Source organism: Coffea arabica, chromosome 11e (assembly GCF_036785885.1).
Source record: "Coffea arabica cultivar ET-39 chromosome 11e, Coffea Arabica ET-39 HiFi, whole genome shotgun sequence".
NCBI lineage: Eukaryota > Viridiplantae > Streptophyta > Magnoliopsida > Gentianales > Rubiaceae > Coffea > Coffea arabica.
In genome coordinates this window covers 11,090,856-11,105,867 of record NC_092331.1, presented here as the reverse complement: position 1 = coordinate 11,105,867, position 15,012 = coordinate 11,090,856, and the positions used below count along the sequence as shown (strand labels likewise).

Genomic DNA, 15,012 nt, shown 5'->3' with positions numbered 1-15,012 from the left:
CCTCTCTGTGTGTTCTTTGCGTTTGTGAGCTTGCTTAATGTTGTGTTTGTGGGTGACTGCGTGAGAGACCTTGCATAGTTTTTGACCATGTGACTACTACATTTAATTACTCAGTAATTGCATACGACCACGAAACTGCCAGGTTGTCGGCAAAGAGGTGGGGAGACTAAATTCTCCCCTTCTTCCCTGGTGCTCCCTGTAAGCTTGTTGTGCTGCGTCTATCTTCTTAGTTTTGTCTCCAGTGGTAACATTCATGCACCTGTAATTTAAAAACATATTCTAATTGGTTCAAGCAAAAATATCCTTCCCAGACCAGATTACTGGTTTATGCGTGCTTTGCAATTTCTCATCACTGACATTAATCTTTTCAGATTAACACCAAGGAAAATGAACTCGACATTGAACCATCCTTAAGTATCCAAGTTGAGGTTCTGCCTCGCAGTTGTGAAGTTAGTTCATCAGTGAAGGTACTTCAGGTTTCCTATTCTCCTGCATTTTTCCCCAATCTGGATTGCATTTTTCCCCAATCTGGATTATCGTCCTTTCTGATATTGTCTAGTTGTGTTGTAATATATTGTAACATCCATGTCTAGGTCAATCTTCAGCCTATTGAAGTGAAATGTGACACAAGATTTCTTATGGATAATCTGGAGTTCTTTTATATCTTCGGCAATTTCAAATTTCAACAGGAAAGGGTAAGTATTCAAGCAATAAGATACGGATTGTAGTAGAAAAATTTATCACTAAAGCATATTTTCTAAGTAATTAATATCATTTGGTTATTCCATGTGATCAAATGAGTAATACTCTTTGTTATTATTCTAAAAAATAAGATTCGTTTCCATGTGATCAATTTCATTTGATATCTGAGATTCGTTTCATACTTCCTAAAATTTGGTGTATAGTTTAGTTTAGTGCATGGCTGTACGCTTACCATTCTGTAACTCTATTATTGGTTTTGTAGATGATCTGGCATTCTTTAGGCACCATCTGAACAAAGGGATAAATAAAATTAAGTACAGTGTATTTTGTTACTTATCTTGAATGTTTAGTTTTCCCTGCAGGAAATTTTTTAATAACTAGGCACTGTACTGGTGATCATCTGCTAACTATCACTTTCACATGTCATTACTTCACCGAACATGCACCTTCCCTTTTTCATTTTACCTCACTTTCCTGAATAAACACTGTCCAGAAACAAATTCTTCTGTTATTTAAACAATGGCTTAATGTTTCTTCTTTGTGGAGAAAGCGCTATATTATAGTTTGTCTCCTCAAAGAATGTGATATTAAATTACACCGCTATGTTGACCTATTCTAGGTGCCTTATACTGTTTGGAACAAAATACTTCGTGTAATTTTGGGTTTGCAATGATTTTCTTCACCTGATTTATTTCACAATATATTTTATTTTTTGGGTTAGAGATCTGGCAAATATATGTTATTCATATGCACTAATTAATTACTTGTCTGTCTTCATGTAGATTCTATCATCAATAAATGAGATCAGTAATGTCCGCACGAGACTCCTGTCTAAAATTGAGTAAGTTCAGTTTTATAATTTGTAACATTTTTTTAAAAAAATTAGCTAGTTTCAGTTTTGAAAATTGAACTCAATGTATGTCAAAATTGCTATTGTGGTTGGACAGGTTTGAGCTAGCATGTATACAAATTTTGTGAATTGCTCTACCTTTTCTCCTTTTTTTTGCAGTTGCATTTTATCAAATCGAAAAAGCGTAATGTGGGATGTCAATCTTGCCTATCTTCTTTTTACGATACCATGGGTGGACAGAAACTTTGAAGAGCACAAAGTGGTAATTGCATGATAACACTCGTTAATTTCTATTTGGATCACTAGCATCACAGGACAATGTTGAAGTGCATAAAATGGTAATTGCATGATAACGCTCATGTATATCACTTTTCTTCAATTCAAGTCTAATTTTTACTTCATTTTGATACGCTTCTTCTTAATGTTTTCCTATAAGCAAAATGTTGGGCCTCAAAAATATAGTTGAAAACTTGCATGGTACTTCCAGTCTCTGGTTTGATAATTATGTTGTCTAGACTTCACATTTAAAAGTGTTGTTTGTTTCAAATCTCAGCATGTTCGTGTTAGATGTATTATGATTCTCATCTACCACAGTTTTATCTAATATGTTTGTGTTTGTTTGGCTGGTTTGGGAATGTCTAGATTAAGAAAATGTAGGCAATTGGTATTTCTGGAGATTTTGGTGGTTCTATTTTAATGTGATTTTGTGAAGAAACATTGAAGAACGGGTTATCAACCAATCGACAATAATGTGAATTTTGAATTACACCATTATTATGGATTTTGAAGTCCTGTCTATGAGAGATGTGAGAATCCTGAGAAATTTCAAATCCCATAGTTGATGTGAAAATAAAGAATAAGAAATTGGAAGTTTGAAGAATTACATATATTTATTATTCCTTCGGCAAAAACCATGTATGCTAGACATACTCTGAGATGATGTTCTTTTAACATGCATAGCCAAAAGACGTATTATCTACCTCGTTGGGCTGTGCATGAAGTCTAAAAACCTTATAGGAGTTAAACTTGTGTAGATTCCTAAATTTTCTATACTCTGAGAGTTTTCTGCTGTTATGTTCTTATGATTATTTATCAATATAGATGTGCTGAGAACTGAACATGAAATGGCAAAAAGAAATGGATATTCCTGTGAAATGGGTAGATGTAGTACAAGATGGGTTAGATCTTGCCTTACTAGCACTAGCGGAAGAATGAGAAATTGTGGCCTGCGTAGGGCTGTGAACGGTACCCGTGAACAGTATAGTGGGAAGAAAAGAAGAAAAGAGGGTAAGAAGAAGGAAAAGCAACTAGTCACCTAAAACTCAAATTTTGTTCATCAATTCTCGAAGTAATGTAGATACACAAGTATTTATAACTAAAAAACTTCCTAAAACTTCTCCCAAAACTGTATTTTAAATAAAAAATTTAACTAGCTGTAGAACTCTAATTCCTGTAGGAAGTTACCTTCTAGCAAAGGACTCCAATTACTCACCTAACATAATAAAGGCTCAAATTCTAGAATTCTCCTAAATAACAGAATATACTAAAGTAATAAATACAGAGAATTGAATATGACTATCACAGACTCCAAGAATCACCATGGACAAACTCCTTTAGACCAAAATTTCTTCTTGTTTGCCAATGAGCCTTTAATTTTATTCTTAGGCTTCCAAAGACGTGAATATGTGTCCAACAATCTTGGGGCTGCTTCATCAGGGTAGGAACTAATTAATTATAAATTGACTTGGACAATTATTCTGCTTCATCAGAGAATTGACTTGGACTGCATTGGATACTCGAGTTTATTTAAAATGAGGCAGTTTGTGGTAGTTGGCTTTGTCCTTGAGATGTTAAAGCTCAGTTTTAAACAAAACTGTGTAGTAAGTGAACTGGTTTTAATCCTAACCTCCCTTGGAGAGACGGTTTTGTCCTAAAATCTCCACAACCTACCAACTATAGATACTTTCTAAATGTGTGGTCGGCATGGGTGAAAGCACCTGCATTTGACCATTTAAGTGTTAACAAGTCGTTTGAGGTTGGTCTGCTTTCATGCTGAACCCTAGATGCGAAATGATGCTCAACTCCATAGTATATGTCAAATTATGGTCGAAATAGATGTACTGGTTAAGTTACTTTGAGCTCTGGCTTAGTCATAGCTCTTCTCTATATGCAACATAATTTCAATTTAAGGTATAAAAGGCTCAACTAGAATATCAACTATAAATTGCATAGAGAAGGAATCTTGAGACAATTGCTACAAGGAAGAATCTGTTGCTAATATGCTGACAATATTAACATAGGAATGCAGCAAGCCAAAACAATCAAAATGTTGAAATCACCAGAAGCTAGACAAACATATAGTAAAGTTTTAGATTCATCAATCTGACAAATAAACCATGGCACCATGTTGCTATTTTGATCTACGACACTTCAGTTGTTTCAGCTTGTTGGTTAGGAAACGCTATGAGTTTTCTTATATATGCTTGAAGCCTTCAGGCTTGCATCTTTATTTGTACATATCACAATTTCAGCATTTTGCACTAATCTCAAACTTAACAATTGGCAGGTAGTAGAACTCGGAGATTTCACATTTAAATCTAATTTTAAGAGGGGTTCTTTGGCTTCTGATCTGCAAGGTCATTCTCACCGTCATCTGAGTGACTACTTGATCTCCAGTTCCGGTGATTTCTTCCCTTTGGGTTTTCAACTTGATGATTTCTATGATCACTATCAGCTTAACTTTAGCAATTTTGAGGTCAGGATTCCATACTCTTCAGTTCTGCTGATGGTTTCAAAATGAAATTTATAGTAGTTTCAAGTCTATGTTCATACTATAGAACTTAAAGCTGTTTCAAGGCTGTAATTTTGAAATTGTGACTTTCAGGTTCTGGTGTCAATCCCATGTTCAACTGAAGCCATCCCAATTTTCGAGAAATTGAACTTTTCAGCGAACTTAGAATCTTGCATTATTCCAGATGAGGCAGTATTGAAAAGATTAGATGTAAGTATGTATCGCTTTTTCTATTTCACATTATTGGCTTTGCTAATGCAGAGATTTTCTTAGAACTGCTTTTCTCTAAAGGCATCATGGGCAATTATTCCGCTCTGTTTTGTCTATTAATTGTCACATTAGTAGGCTTCGTAGGATTTCCTATCCTTGATGTTTTTACCATATCTTGTTACATAAGGCAACAAGTTTCACACTTGCATATTATATTATCCAACCATTTTGAGGCATTTACTTAGGGCTCATGCCTTTAAGCCCTCATTAAAAAGCAAGATGAAACTACTATTCTTTATACTGAAGGCTGTGCTGGGAGAGGGGGGAGGATGGTTTGTGATTGGCAGGGCAGCAATCATGCCAAGCAGAGTGGTTTTTTCCCAAACGTGAACATGAGCTGGATCTCCATCAGACAGGCATGGCCAGGGTTCCAAAGCCGCCAGTTCCAGTTTGTTTGAAAGGCAGAATTGTCACGCCTCGGGCCCACAGGCCCTAGACGCGACCAGAGTTTCATCAGCCAAGTCCAACTATTTGGGTTTCCATCCTCGCTAGCCCAAAATGGATATCCCAAGTTGGACTTGAGTGCTCAGCCGCCACTTAAGTATTGGTCTATAGCACTGTACATTCACCCCTCCTTTTTAGACTTTGCATCCTTCTAGACTGTCGGCTCAGTTGTGTTAGATTCTAGAGGTGGCTCCTGCCCTAAGGTCAACGTAGCACTTAACCCCTCACAGCACTTAGTTCCTTCACTCCCTTGTGTAGTCCGGCCCAATACCACTAGCCTAGTCTTACCCTCTGCAAAGACCACAGGAGATTTGCCCTGATACCATAATGTCAAGCCCTGGGCCCATAGGGCCAAGGTGCAACCAGAGTCTCAATAGCCAAGTCCAACTATTTGGGCTCCATCCTTGCTAGCCCAAAATGGATAGCCCATGTTGGAATTGAGTGCTGAGCCTCTACTTAAGTATTGGTCTATAGCACTTTACATTTCTGATGTGGGATGGGGTATCATAGGGGCTGAACTGGCCCTTGTAGGGATGGTTATTGTTATGATTCTGAAACCTTCAGTTCTGGTCCTGCAAATTACATTTAGTCACTAATGGTTATAGATCGATTCTAAAAATATATGATAGTGAATTTGCAAAAAACTGAAGTTAATGAATTTAGGGGGGAAAAAGGAAGCTTTCATGCTATAATTAGTAAACAAGGAAAAACAAGCTGATACAGCTTATATGAAAAAATATTTCACCATTGTCTGAAAAGAGTTAACTTGGTCTATCTCTCTATCTTTTATTATTATTATTTTTTTCCCAAATGGATGGTTCGAACAGGACCAGAACTGCTCCAGGTCCATGTTTAATAAACCAAATCCGAAACTTTCAGCTAGGGTTCCAGTCCAGGTTCTGGTTCTGGTTGGTTTCAGTTTGACAAATTTCCTGTTTGGTATCATGGCCGTCCTACCATCAGGTATCCAATGATGAGCGGGGTCTCAAGCTGCACATAAGTTTTTGCAGATCGAGCTCAACTTGTAAATTTAACATAAGTTATTCACTAACAAAGGAAATAAAGAAACTAATAAAGCTTGAAGAGCTCATGAGCCTAGCATTAGAGGGTTTGAATTTGACTATTTTAGGCTCTGCTTGGATTAGGAGTTTTTTTTTTTTTTTTTAAAAAAAAAACCTCATGTTTTTTCCCAACAAAATCTACATTAACCTCCCAAAAACACACCAAAAAGTAACCCATAAAACACACACCAACACCACAATATCCCCTCTTTCTCGTCCACCACCTGTGCTCCCCCAACACCCACTTCCGCACCCTCCTTTCCCCTGTCCGCCGGAAAGAGGGAAGGCGAAGGGGAGGAGGAAAGGGTGAAGAGGGGAAGGAGGGAGGGGGAGGGAAGAGGAAGGAGAGAGTAGGGGGTGGGCAAAGGAGTGTGGAGATGAGGGTAAAAGGGAAGAGATGGGTAGAGGTGACGGGGGTGGAGGTAGGTGAGGTGGAAGAACACCTTTAAAGACACCCCAAAAAAACACGCATCTGGAAGGTCTTTTCAAACTTTTTCTGCATCCAAAAAGTTATTTTAAAACTTCTTCACATTAAAATGTTTAAAAACACCCTTAAAAACCCATTTCAAAGTGTCCCTCAGTTGTTCAAGCAGCTCGAGCTCGACAATTTTTGATTGGATTCAAGCTGTGGACTGTTGAGTTCATGAGAGGTGTATGGTACCCTTGCCATGTCTTATATGTAAAACCAAAGCATCTATGAAAAGCCTTCATCTTCAACTATACTCATTTACCCTTTCATCCAAACTTCGTGCCCTCAAAATGAAGAGAATGGAGAGTGCCACAAGAATGATGTTAGAGAGGGGGAGAGAGATGGGAGTTTTTCAATTGAGTTTGGAACTTTTCTAGGTTTATTTTCCTTTCCGTGGCTTTCTGTAAGCAAGCATGTCAGCAAATAGGTTAATCATTTGATTTGTTGACTCTCCCAAGTTTTTCTGCACTATGCTTGAGGTCTGCCTTTATATCTTGTAATTCTGGCATCTTCCAACTTATCTCTTCCTATTTGCTGATTGAGGGTCATCCTTCATATCCTTTGGCTAAAATAAAATCAAGGTCTTTGTTGTATTATTTTACAAGTCTAATAACAATGACTTGTAGCAGGCCAGAAAGCATCGTCTTTGAAGACCTGTACTTAATATAACCTTAAGAAGGAAAAAAAAAAACTACTAGATTGTGTGAGCTCTTCTTAAATACGGGATTTTTTTCCCTTCATCAATGATTGCATATGGTGGTATATGTTGATATATTCACTTTTTTTGTTCTTTGTGTTTCAGGTCTACATCCACATTCCATCAATTCTTTTCCACTTTTCGCCATCTATATATTGTAGCATTTTGGGTCTAATTGGAAATTTTAATGAGCTGCACTGCAAATCAGAGTGTGCAGACCTGAATAATGGAAATGAGGTTCATAACAACTCAAATGGACTTGGGACTTCTGAAGTTTTCTGGTTTTCTGTTAGTGCAAGTTTGGAGTTTGTTAATTTCAAAGTTGACCTTGAAAATGAAGTGGAAAATGGCTATGTTCTCCTGCTTTGCCCTTGGAGTTTAGATGTTAGGTATGGTCCTTGCATTAAATTTTTATTTTGCACATTCAAAGTAAATAATGGCACTATCATCAATTGTTGGATGGAATTTTAATGTGGTAAGTTCCTTTCAGTTGTTGCTTTATGATCTGGATTGATATGTCACAGATTAGCAGTGTACTTTGTATTTCTCTTTTGCTACATGCGTTACTTTTAGATACAGGAATCATTGCATATCTTTGCAATGCAAATACTTACCAACTACATCTCTGGGTCAATTAAAGCAACTAGCGACAAGACATAAGCAAAACATGTTGGGGAGTTTAAATGTTGCTCAATTTTAAGTAGATTCTTTGAGCAAGGTTTCTTGTAGATTCATATGATGCTTGCAAGGAAAATTACCAAGAAATAATTTTTCTTAAGACAGATCTTCATAACTAGTTAGCTATAACTGGCAAAGAACTATTTTCATGGTCTGTACTGTTAGACTCTCAAAAGCTGGAAGAGGCTACTGTCAATTTCTTATGGAGTGTATTATCAGAGCATCTTTATAGAAGCTGAAGCACTTATGGTAACTGGTGATGAGTTTATCCATACGAAAATTAAGATATATAGAGAGAGTAAAAGTAAATATGACCATTGTTGTCCGCTAATCCCTTTTTAAAAGGCTCAAAAATATGTGGTGATTGGATGACTATATCCCTGTAGGATGGTCCTGAGTAATCTTCTTCTTCTTTTTGTACTTGGTATCAGAAACTGCGACAATAGCTAATGATGCATGAATACATGGGAGAACTGATTTCCCTTTGTAAGTTTTGTAATTTTCTGTTAGAGTAGTGTTTTTAGTTTTAATTCTTGCTAGAAGGTTCAGCCCACTGGGGCCATAGGAAAAGGGTTTAAGACTTGTGTAAAAATATAAATTTGAAGCTGTTTAATTCTTGCTAGAATGTTCATCTGAAGCTGTTTTAACTTGTATAAAAATCTAATTTATGGTTCATATGAAGGTGTGAAGTATACTTGTGTGGATTTTGTAAGGCCCTGCACAAGAGTATCTTTCACCTTCATTTGAAATATATAAATTTCATTGCAAAATTAGTTGGTCAAACTGTTGACCTTCAATATAAGTGTGTTGTGTGACACAGCTTTTTGCAGTTTCAATCTGAAAGAGTTCCTGGATTGCTGGATGTCCATGAAGGGATTGCAGATCGTTGCTTATCCAAAGAAAAATGTGGAAACCAAATATATACTCTGCTCCTCTGGAGGAAAGTTGACTACTGAATCTTCAGATCAGGTTGAGAAGGATTGCAAACTTACCAATCAAAATGAGAACTTTGATGATAAGACTGCAAGTGCCGATGGGTGTTTGAAGCTGCATTTTGAATCTTACAAAGGATTGGAGTCAGCTTATGACAAGTTTTCAGTAAGCTTAAGTCACGTTGAGATACACTGCTACCCATTCATAATTGGCCTTCTGGTTGGATTTTTTGATAGAATTTTGAAATTTGGAACTTCTGTTGTTCATCAAGACAGCTCTGTTGTGGATGGTAATTGTTCCTGCTCAAGACCTCATTTTGATTTTGAAAAGTATGGTTTTTCTAACTTTGTTGAAGGAGGATCCTCCGAGTGCATGAGTATTCCCTTGGAAAATTTTCCTTTCACTACAATCTGCAATTCTGGTCCTATTGTTGCTTTTGAGACTTTGGTTAACTATGCCACTCCTCGGTGGAGGAAATATTTAGACTTGAGAGTCAGGAAAGTCCAATGGAACAGGTGCAGTTTGAAAGAGGGGTCTACATGCTTTTACTGCCACTTAAAGAAACCCAAACATAGTGCAGACCCTTTTTGGCAAAACTGCAGTAGTAATGAAATGTTTGAAGCTGAATTTAACCTCTACAGCATGAGGTTATACTTTCATGATTCAGCATGTGTAGTTGGAACTATATCTTTGGCAACCTGTAAATCATCTCTTTCAGTTTGTGATGGTTGTTTTGATTTTCTGTGTTCTATGGAGGGATTAATTCTTTCTTCATCTTGGTGGCCACAAACTATTAGTGGCTTCCTTTGGGGTCCCTTACTACCCAATCTCTCTCCAATTTTGAACGTACGTGCAAGGAATGATCCCAGTGGTTCAATTGAATTGAGTTTTGGCCTTCAACATGTGTCCTGTACTTTACCTCCTGAGCTTCTCGCTGTGATAATTGGCTATGCTTCCTCACCTGAATGGAGCTGCAAGTCTGAAGACAATCCCATTACCTCAGTTAACTCTGACTGTAGTGATTTGGAAGTGAGCAGCTCCACCTTTTATAAGTTTGAGATACTAGACTGTGACTTGTTGGTACCTGTTAGGCAAGATGGATCTCAGTTTCTAAAGCTTGATATACAACAGTTGCTTGGTTGTTTTATTGAAAACAGTGATTTTAAATTTGTGCTGAAGGAAATTCCTTTTGAATGTTTGGTCGTGGATGACAAAATTTCCAACAGAAATCATTGTTTAAACTTGTTTGGACGTGATTTATCTCTGTCGCTAATGCTGATGAAGGATGACCTATTTGATTCCTCAAGTTTTGATCTGAGTCCTGGATGCCGGAATGTTACTTTAATTTCATCATTCGATGCTGATGTTTGGGTGAGAGTCCCCTTCCAGTTAGAGTCGTGTAATGTTCCCTCTTCCTATCCAATTTGTGTAATGTCAAAGATTATCAAGTGTCAGCTTGTTGCTGGAGGTATGGACAAACTTGGCTGCCTTACTTTCGCTTGTATCTTTTTGCATCCCTTCTGCCTTTCACTTTCTTGAAGCTTTGTGCATGTTATACATGTTTACAGGAATATGGACAGTTAGTGGCTTCAGGGCACTGGTGGATATCATAAATCAGTTTTCCTTGGTGGACAAACAATCAAAATTATTCAAATATGATGTTTTAGAGTTCCTTGAGTTGAAAAGGCAAATGGAAGATGACACTGTGGCCTTGCTTGAAGATTCAGCAGTTACCTCCACAGATATTAGGCTCTGCATGAGGTCACTGTCCATTAGGTTGTGTTCTCCAAAAAGTGAATCAACTGTTTCTGAGCTTGTAGCAGAAGTTGAAATGCAACTCATGTGCTCTGCCTCAATAGTGGATGGCAAACCCTATTCTGTCAATGTTTCATTATCTTATCTCACTTTCTTTTCATCTCTGAATTCTGTTATGCTCGTGGAGTGCCCGTCTTCCAGCTCTAGCTTGTTATCTCCTAGAATGACTCTTTCAGTGTCAGATCAGGGACAAAAGTAAGGTTCTTGTGTCTCTTCCTTGTATAGATGTTTGGATGCACATGTTTGACTGGAGACAGATCTTTGTATTACTTGGTGACTACCAACCACAAACTTCCAGAATGTCTACTGTAGATGCATTACCAAAAAATTACCATGCCATTGAAAATTTGGCAATTACTGTACAATCTCCTACTTTGTCAAGGTCTTTATCATCAGAAAACCCAAGGAATGAAGCTGGTTTTTCTGCTGTAAAGTTGGAAGGAGTTGGCATTACTACTTATATTCCTGTTCAAGTCAATCGAGAAATATTTAGCATACTTGAAGAACCCCAAACCCAAAACCAATTGCCCTTTGACATTATACTTGGAAATCAGCATGTATTTCTTGCTTTTGCCTTTCAAAGTAGTTGCAGTGAGATGGTTAGCAGTGGCAAGAATGTGATCCTGACTGTCAAATTGGAAAAAGTGGGTGGGATGCTGGTGCTATGTAAGGACAATATTCCAAGATCCTGGTCGCTTTTTGAAGTGTTTCAGGTCAATCTGGGATCTGAAGTTTTAAATCACCAGATCGAGGATGCACAAGTAAACATGGATATCCATTGTGACAGTCTTGACATATGGCTTTCAAATGATACATGTTGCTTGTTCCGCTATATGTTGTTTGAAATTCCAGAATCTGGGCCTTCTCAACTCATGTTCAACAGTATTAAATTTAGTGCACAACTAAAAAAAGTCTCCATTCTTTTAACTGATGCTAAGGTAAATATTATGTTGTGGAAAAATACTTGTGTGAATTACATTTGGAGATAATCAGCTTTTATATTATCATAATGTTCTGGCATCATACATGAACTTTGAAGTCCTGTTGTGGCCTGTGGCATGTTAGATACAGCATGCTTGTTTAGAAGTCTTTGATCATCCACTGAGATGGGAAGATAATTTAAAACTTAGTTGTCTCTGGTATGCTAGGTTATTTTCGTGTTACTGAGCTGTATTCACTATTTATTTCTCTTTCGATGTAGTGGAGTTCATGTGGGCCTTTGGTTGAGATTCTGATGAGAAACCTGCTCTTTAATTGTAACATAACACAAAGTGAATTGAATGGAGCAATTGAGGGCGATCTTCAAGCAAACTACAACAATATTGACGAGGTACGTCAGCATAAAACACGTGATCTGGCAGCATGGGGTGCTGATTTCATTATCTTGGCTCTCTAAATGATGATATTTTATCTGCATGCAGGTCTTGTGGGAGCCCTTTGTAGAGCCCTGGAAATTTCAGTTAAGCATATCCAGAAAGCATGATTATAGTTCTCTCCTGGACGGTGCAATGATGACCCATGCACATCTTAAATCAACAACCCAGCTTAACTTGAATCTTACTGAATCTCTGATTGAGGTATATAAAAGATTTTTATTTAAAAAATGCTTGAGTAGTATGGTCAAGTTAACATGGTTCACTTCCTGAATTTGTTTGTCAAAAATGGTTGCTTGACCAATGGGTCTTTCTTCAAGTTGTTGGTTGTCTTGAGTTTATGATATTTGGAGAATTAACCCGCCTACTTTGGGATATGAGCCAGTAATATTTGTTGAAGATATGTGATATGTTATTATGGAAATATTTGATATTGTAAATATTAGGAAAGATTTGATTATAGTATCATATGATTATAGTATTATATATTAATTAGGTATCATATGATTATAGTATCATATATTAATTAGGTAGTAGATTGATTTAGATTAGCATGATTTTAGGATCTAAATTAGGTTACACTTGTGTATATATATTTGTATATTGTGTAGTCCAAAGAGATGAATATTGAACACCAAGTGTTTTCCCTTCTGAAAGATATTCCCCTTTGCTGTTTCCCCACCAATGCTTCATAGATTTCCCTTTTCTCTGTATATCCAGGAAATTTCTTTCTGTTTTCCAGTTCTTTGTGATGTAGGTGAGTCTGTTTTTGGGTCTATCCCCATTGGACAACATAGAAGAAGAGGCAGTTTCTGTAGGAATGAGCTAGATAGATGCTGTTCCCAGTTAGACCCTTTGCAGACTTGGGATTAATACAATGGTTAAGTAAAAAAGATTCATTGCAATACCATGAATGCCTGTTCAACAGTTGAAGGCAGTTAAAATGGCTGATTCTTGATGATGAAGTGTCAAAAAAACCCAGATAAATAAAGGAAAATATCATTTACATACTCGTGTTTATCTAGTCCTTGCATGGTTGGAAATGAGACAACTTTTCTTGCATGAATGTCAAAATAGAATTTTCTTGTAAAAACTGGTCGTGGGCTTGTAACAGGATTTCTGAAGAGTAATTTGAGATGTTTGACCTTCTGCTATTCTGTTTAGGTCTATTTCCCTCAACCATCATGAACTGCAGCTAGATTCACCTCTGCCTTACATATTGCTTGGAAAACCCCTTTACTCTCTTTCAGGTTCACTAATAAGTCAACCTGCACATCAAAAGCATCCTTGTAGTGCATTCTATGTTGAATGTTTTGCTAATCCTTCTCTAAAGCGTCATGACTTGATCAGACACTGGATTACTGTATCCACAACTTTAAAAACATTTGCTGAATTCTGCACAAATTATGATCAGAAATATATTTGTGTGTTCTTATTAAAATCTTTAAGTACAGTGGGCTAATATTACATTTGATTACATTTTGGGTACATTACATTCTTTCTCTACTATTTATGTATTTAAAAACATTTTGGGCAAAAATTGTCTGTCGGGGCCAAAACAAAAAGAAAATGTGTTCATCGAGGACCTTGTCTTCATAGGGGTCCTATGTTCTTTAGTCACCATATCGTAATCAAAACTGAAAAAGTAAAGTATTTACATACCCAAGTGCCATAGGACTAGTTCCTTGGAGAACTGATGTTTGTGCAGGTTTCTAAAATTCAAATTTTGATTGCATTTGGTGTGTGCTCACTCTGTACAGCTTAATGATAATATTTATGCAACTTAAACATAATTGATCTAAACATGTAAAGTATTTTGTTGTATTGGTGATTGTATTATTATACAGGTGGTGATGAGTAATTGTGTTGCTTGCTTTAAGTCTCTGGGCATTTATTGTTTTGCATAGAAGTCAAAATTTATTAAGGTAGATACCGTGACGCCAGAAGGTACTTTCCCTTATTAACAGTGCGATATGTTAGAGGATGAGTCCCTTAACAAAAGAGGATTATGTAATAAGGAGAGTATTAGTCTTACCATCGATTGCATTGTTGTATTTATTTCGTGCTGTAAGCTTGTAAGAAGTTTCAAGCTGTATTATCTCATAATCAGTTGATGGGTTAATAGATCTAACTAAACAAAAAAAGAAGCTAAGCTTTTCATGATGTCAACCAGTTCATTAGCCTTGAAACTTGCTGTTTGTTGAAATCAGGTTCTGTTGAATGCAATACTTGGTTTGGCACCTTTTATAGGCCTTGTACATTTTTAGATCATATTTGAGTCATTATTTATGTATCTTACTCTTGCTTCTTAAGGTTATTTACCGGACGACAGATATGATGAAGGATGTCTGGGAGCTGCCAGAAATAACTACTCGATCAACGAGTCCAAGATTCTTTAAGTCTCAGATAAAGGAGAATCTAGATACCAGAAGATATGCTCCGTATATACTTCAAAATTTAACTTCCTTGCCCTTGGTTTTTCATATTTGTGAAGGGGAGCTTGTTGAATATGAGAATGCATTGCCCTCAAAAGGTGGATATATACTGCAAGCTGGTTCTTCAGTTCCAATATATGTTGATGAAACTCCAAAGAAGCAGCTTTTCCATGATAGACTTGTTCAATCATCTGAAAGACACTATAGCAAGCAAATAGTTGAGGCAGCTCACAGTTTTATTATTATACAACTAGAGGGCACATCAATACCTTCTCCTCCAATTTCAATGGATCTTGTAGGTCTTAGATACTTTGAGGCGGACTTTTCCAAGCCAAATACTAGATCTGGAATTGTTGATGGTGTGGATAATTCAACAGGATGTAAAAAGGCACAAGGGGATGGTAGGACAGAGACAAAGAGTGGCTTTGTCATTCCTGTGGTTGTTGATGTATCAGTCCAGCGCTACTCGAAGTTGCTGCGAGTATATTCAACAG

The 15,012-nt window shown here is 37.0% G+C and overlaps 1 non-coding gene across 1 annotated transcript in view; it reads left to right on the top strand.

Annotated features, from left to right (window-relative positions):
• LOC113719357 (intermembrane lipid transfer protein VPS13) overlaps positions 1 to 15,012 on the top strand; it is a 48,161-nt gene that overhangs the window by 22,167 nt on the left and 10,982 nt on the right. Inside the window, exons 18-29 of the transcript XR_011825183.1 lie at positions 372 to 467; positions 594 to 695; positions 1,485 to 1,543; positions 1,712 to 1,814; positions 4,119 to 4,307; positions 4,437 to 4,553; positions 7,390 to 7,673; positions 8,793 to 10,363; positions 10,464 to 11,648; positions 11,912 to 12,040; positions 12,132 to 12,287; positions 14,397 to 15,011. This is a non-coding gene — a transcript (intermembrane lipid transfer protein VPS13). The remainder of the gene's footprint in view (positions 1 to 371; positions 468 to 593; positions 696 to 1,484; positions 1,544 to 1,711; positions 1,815 to 4,118; positions 4,308 to 4,436; positions 4,554 to 7,389; positions 7,674 to 8,792; positions 10,364 to 10,463; positions 11,649 to 11,911; positions 12,041 to 12,131; positions 12,288 to 14,396; position 15,012) is intronic.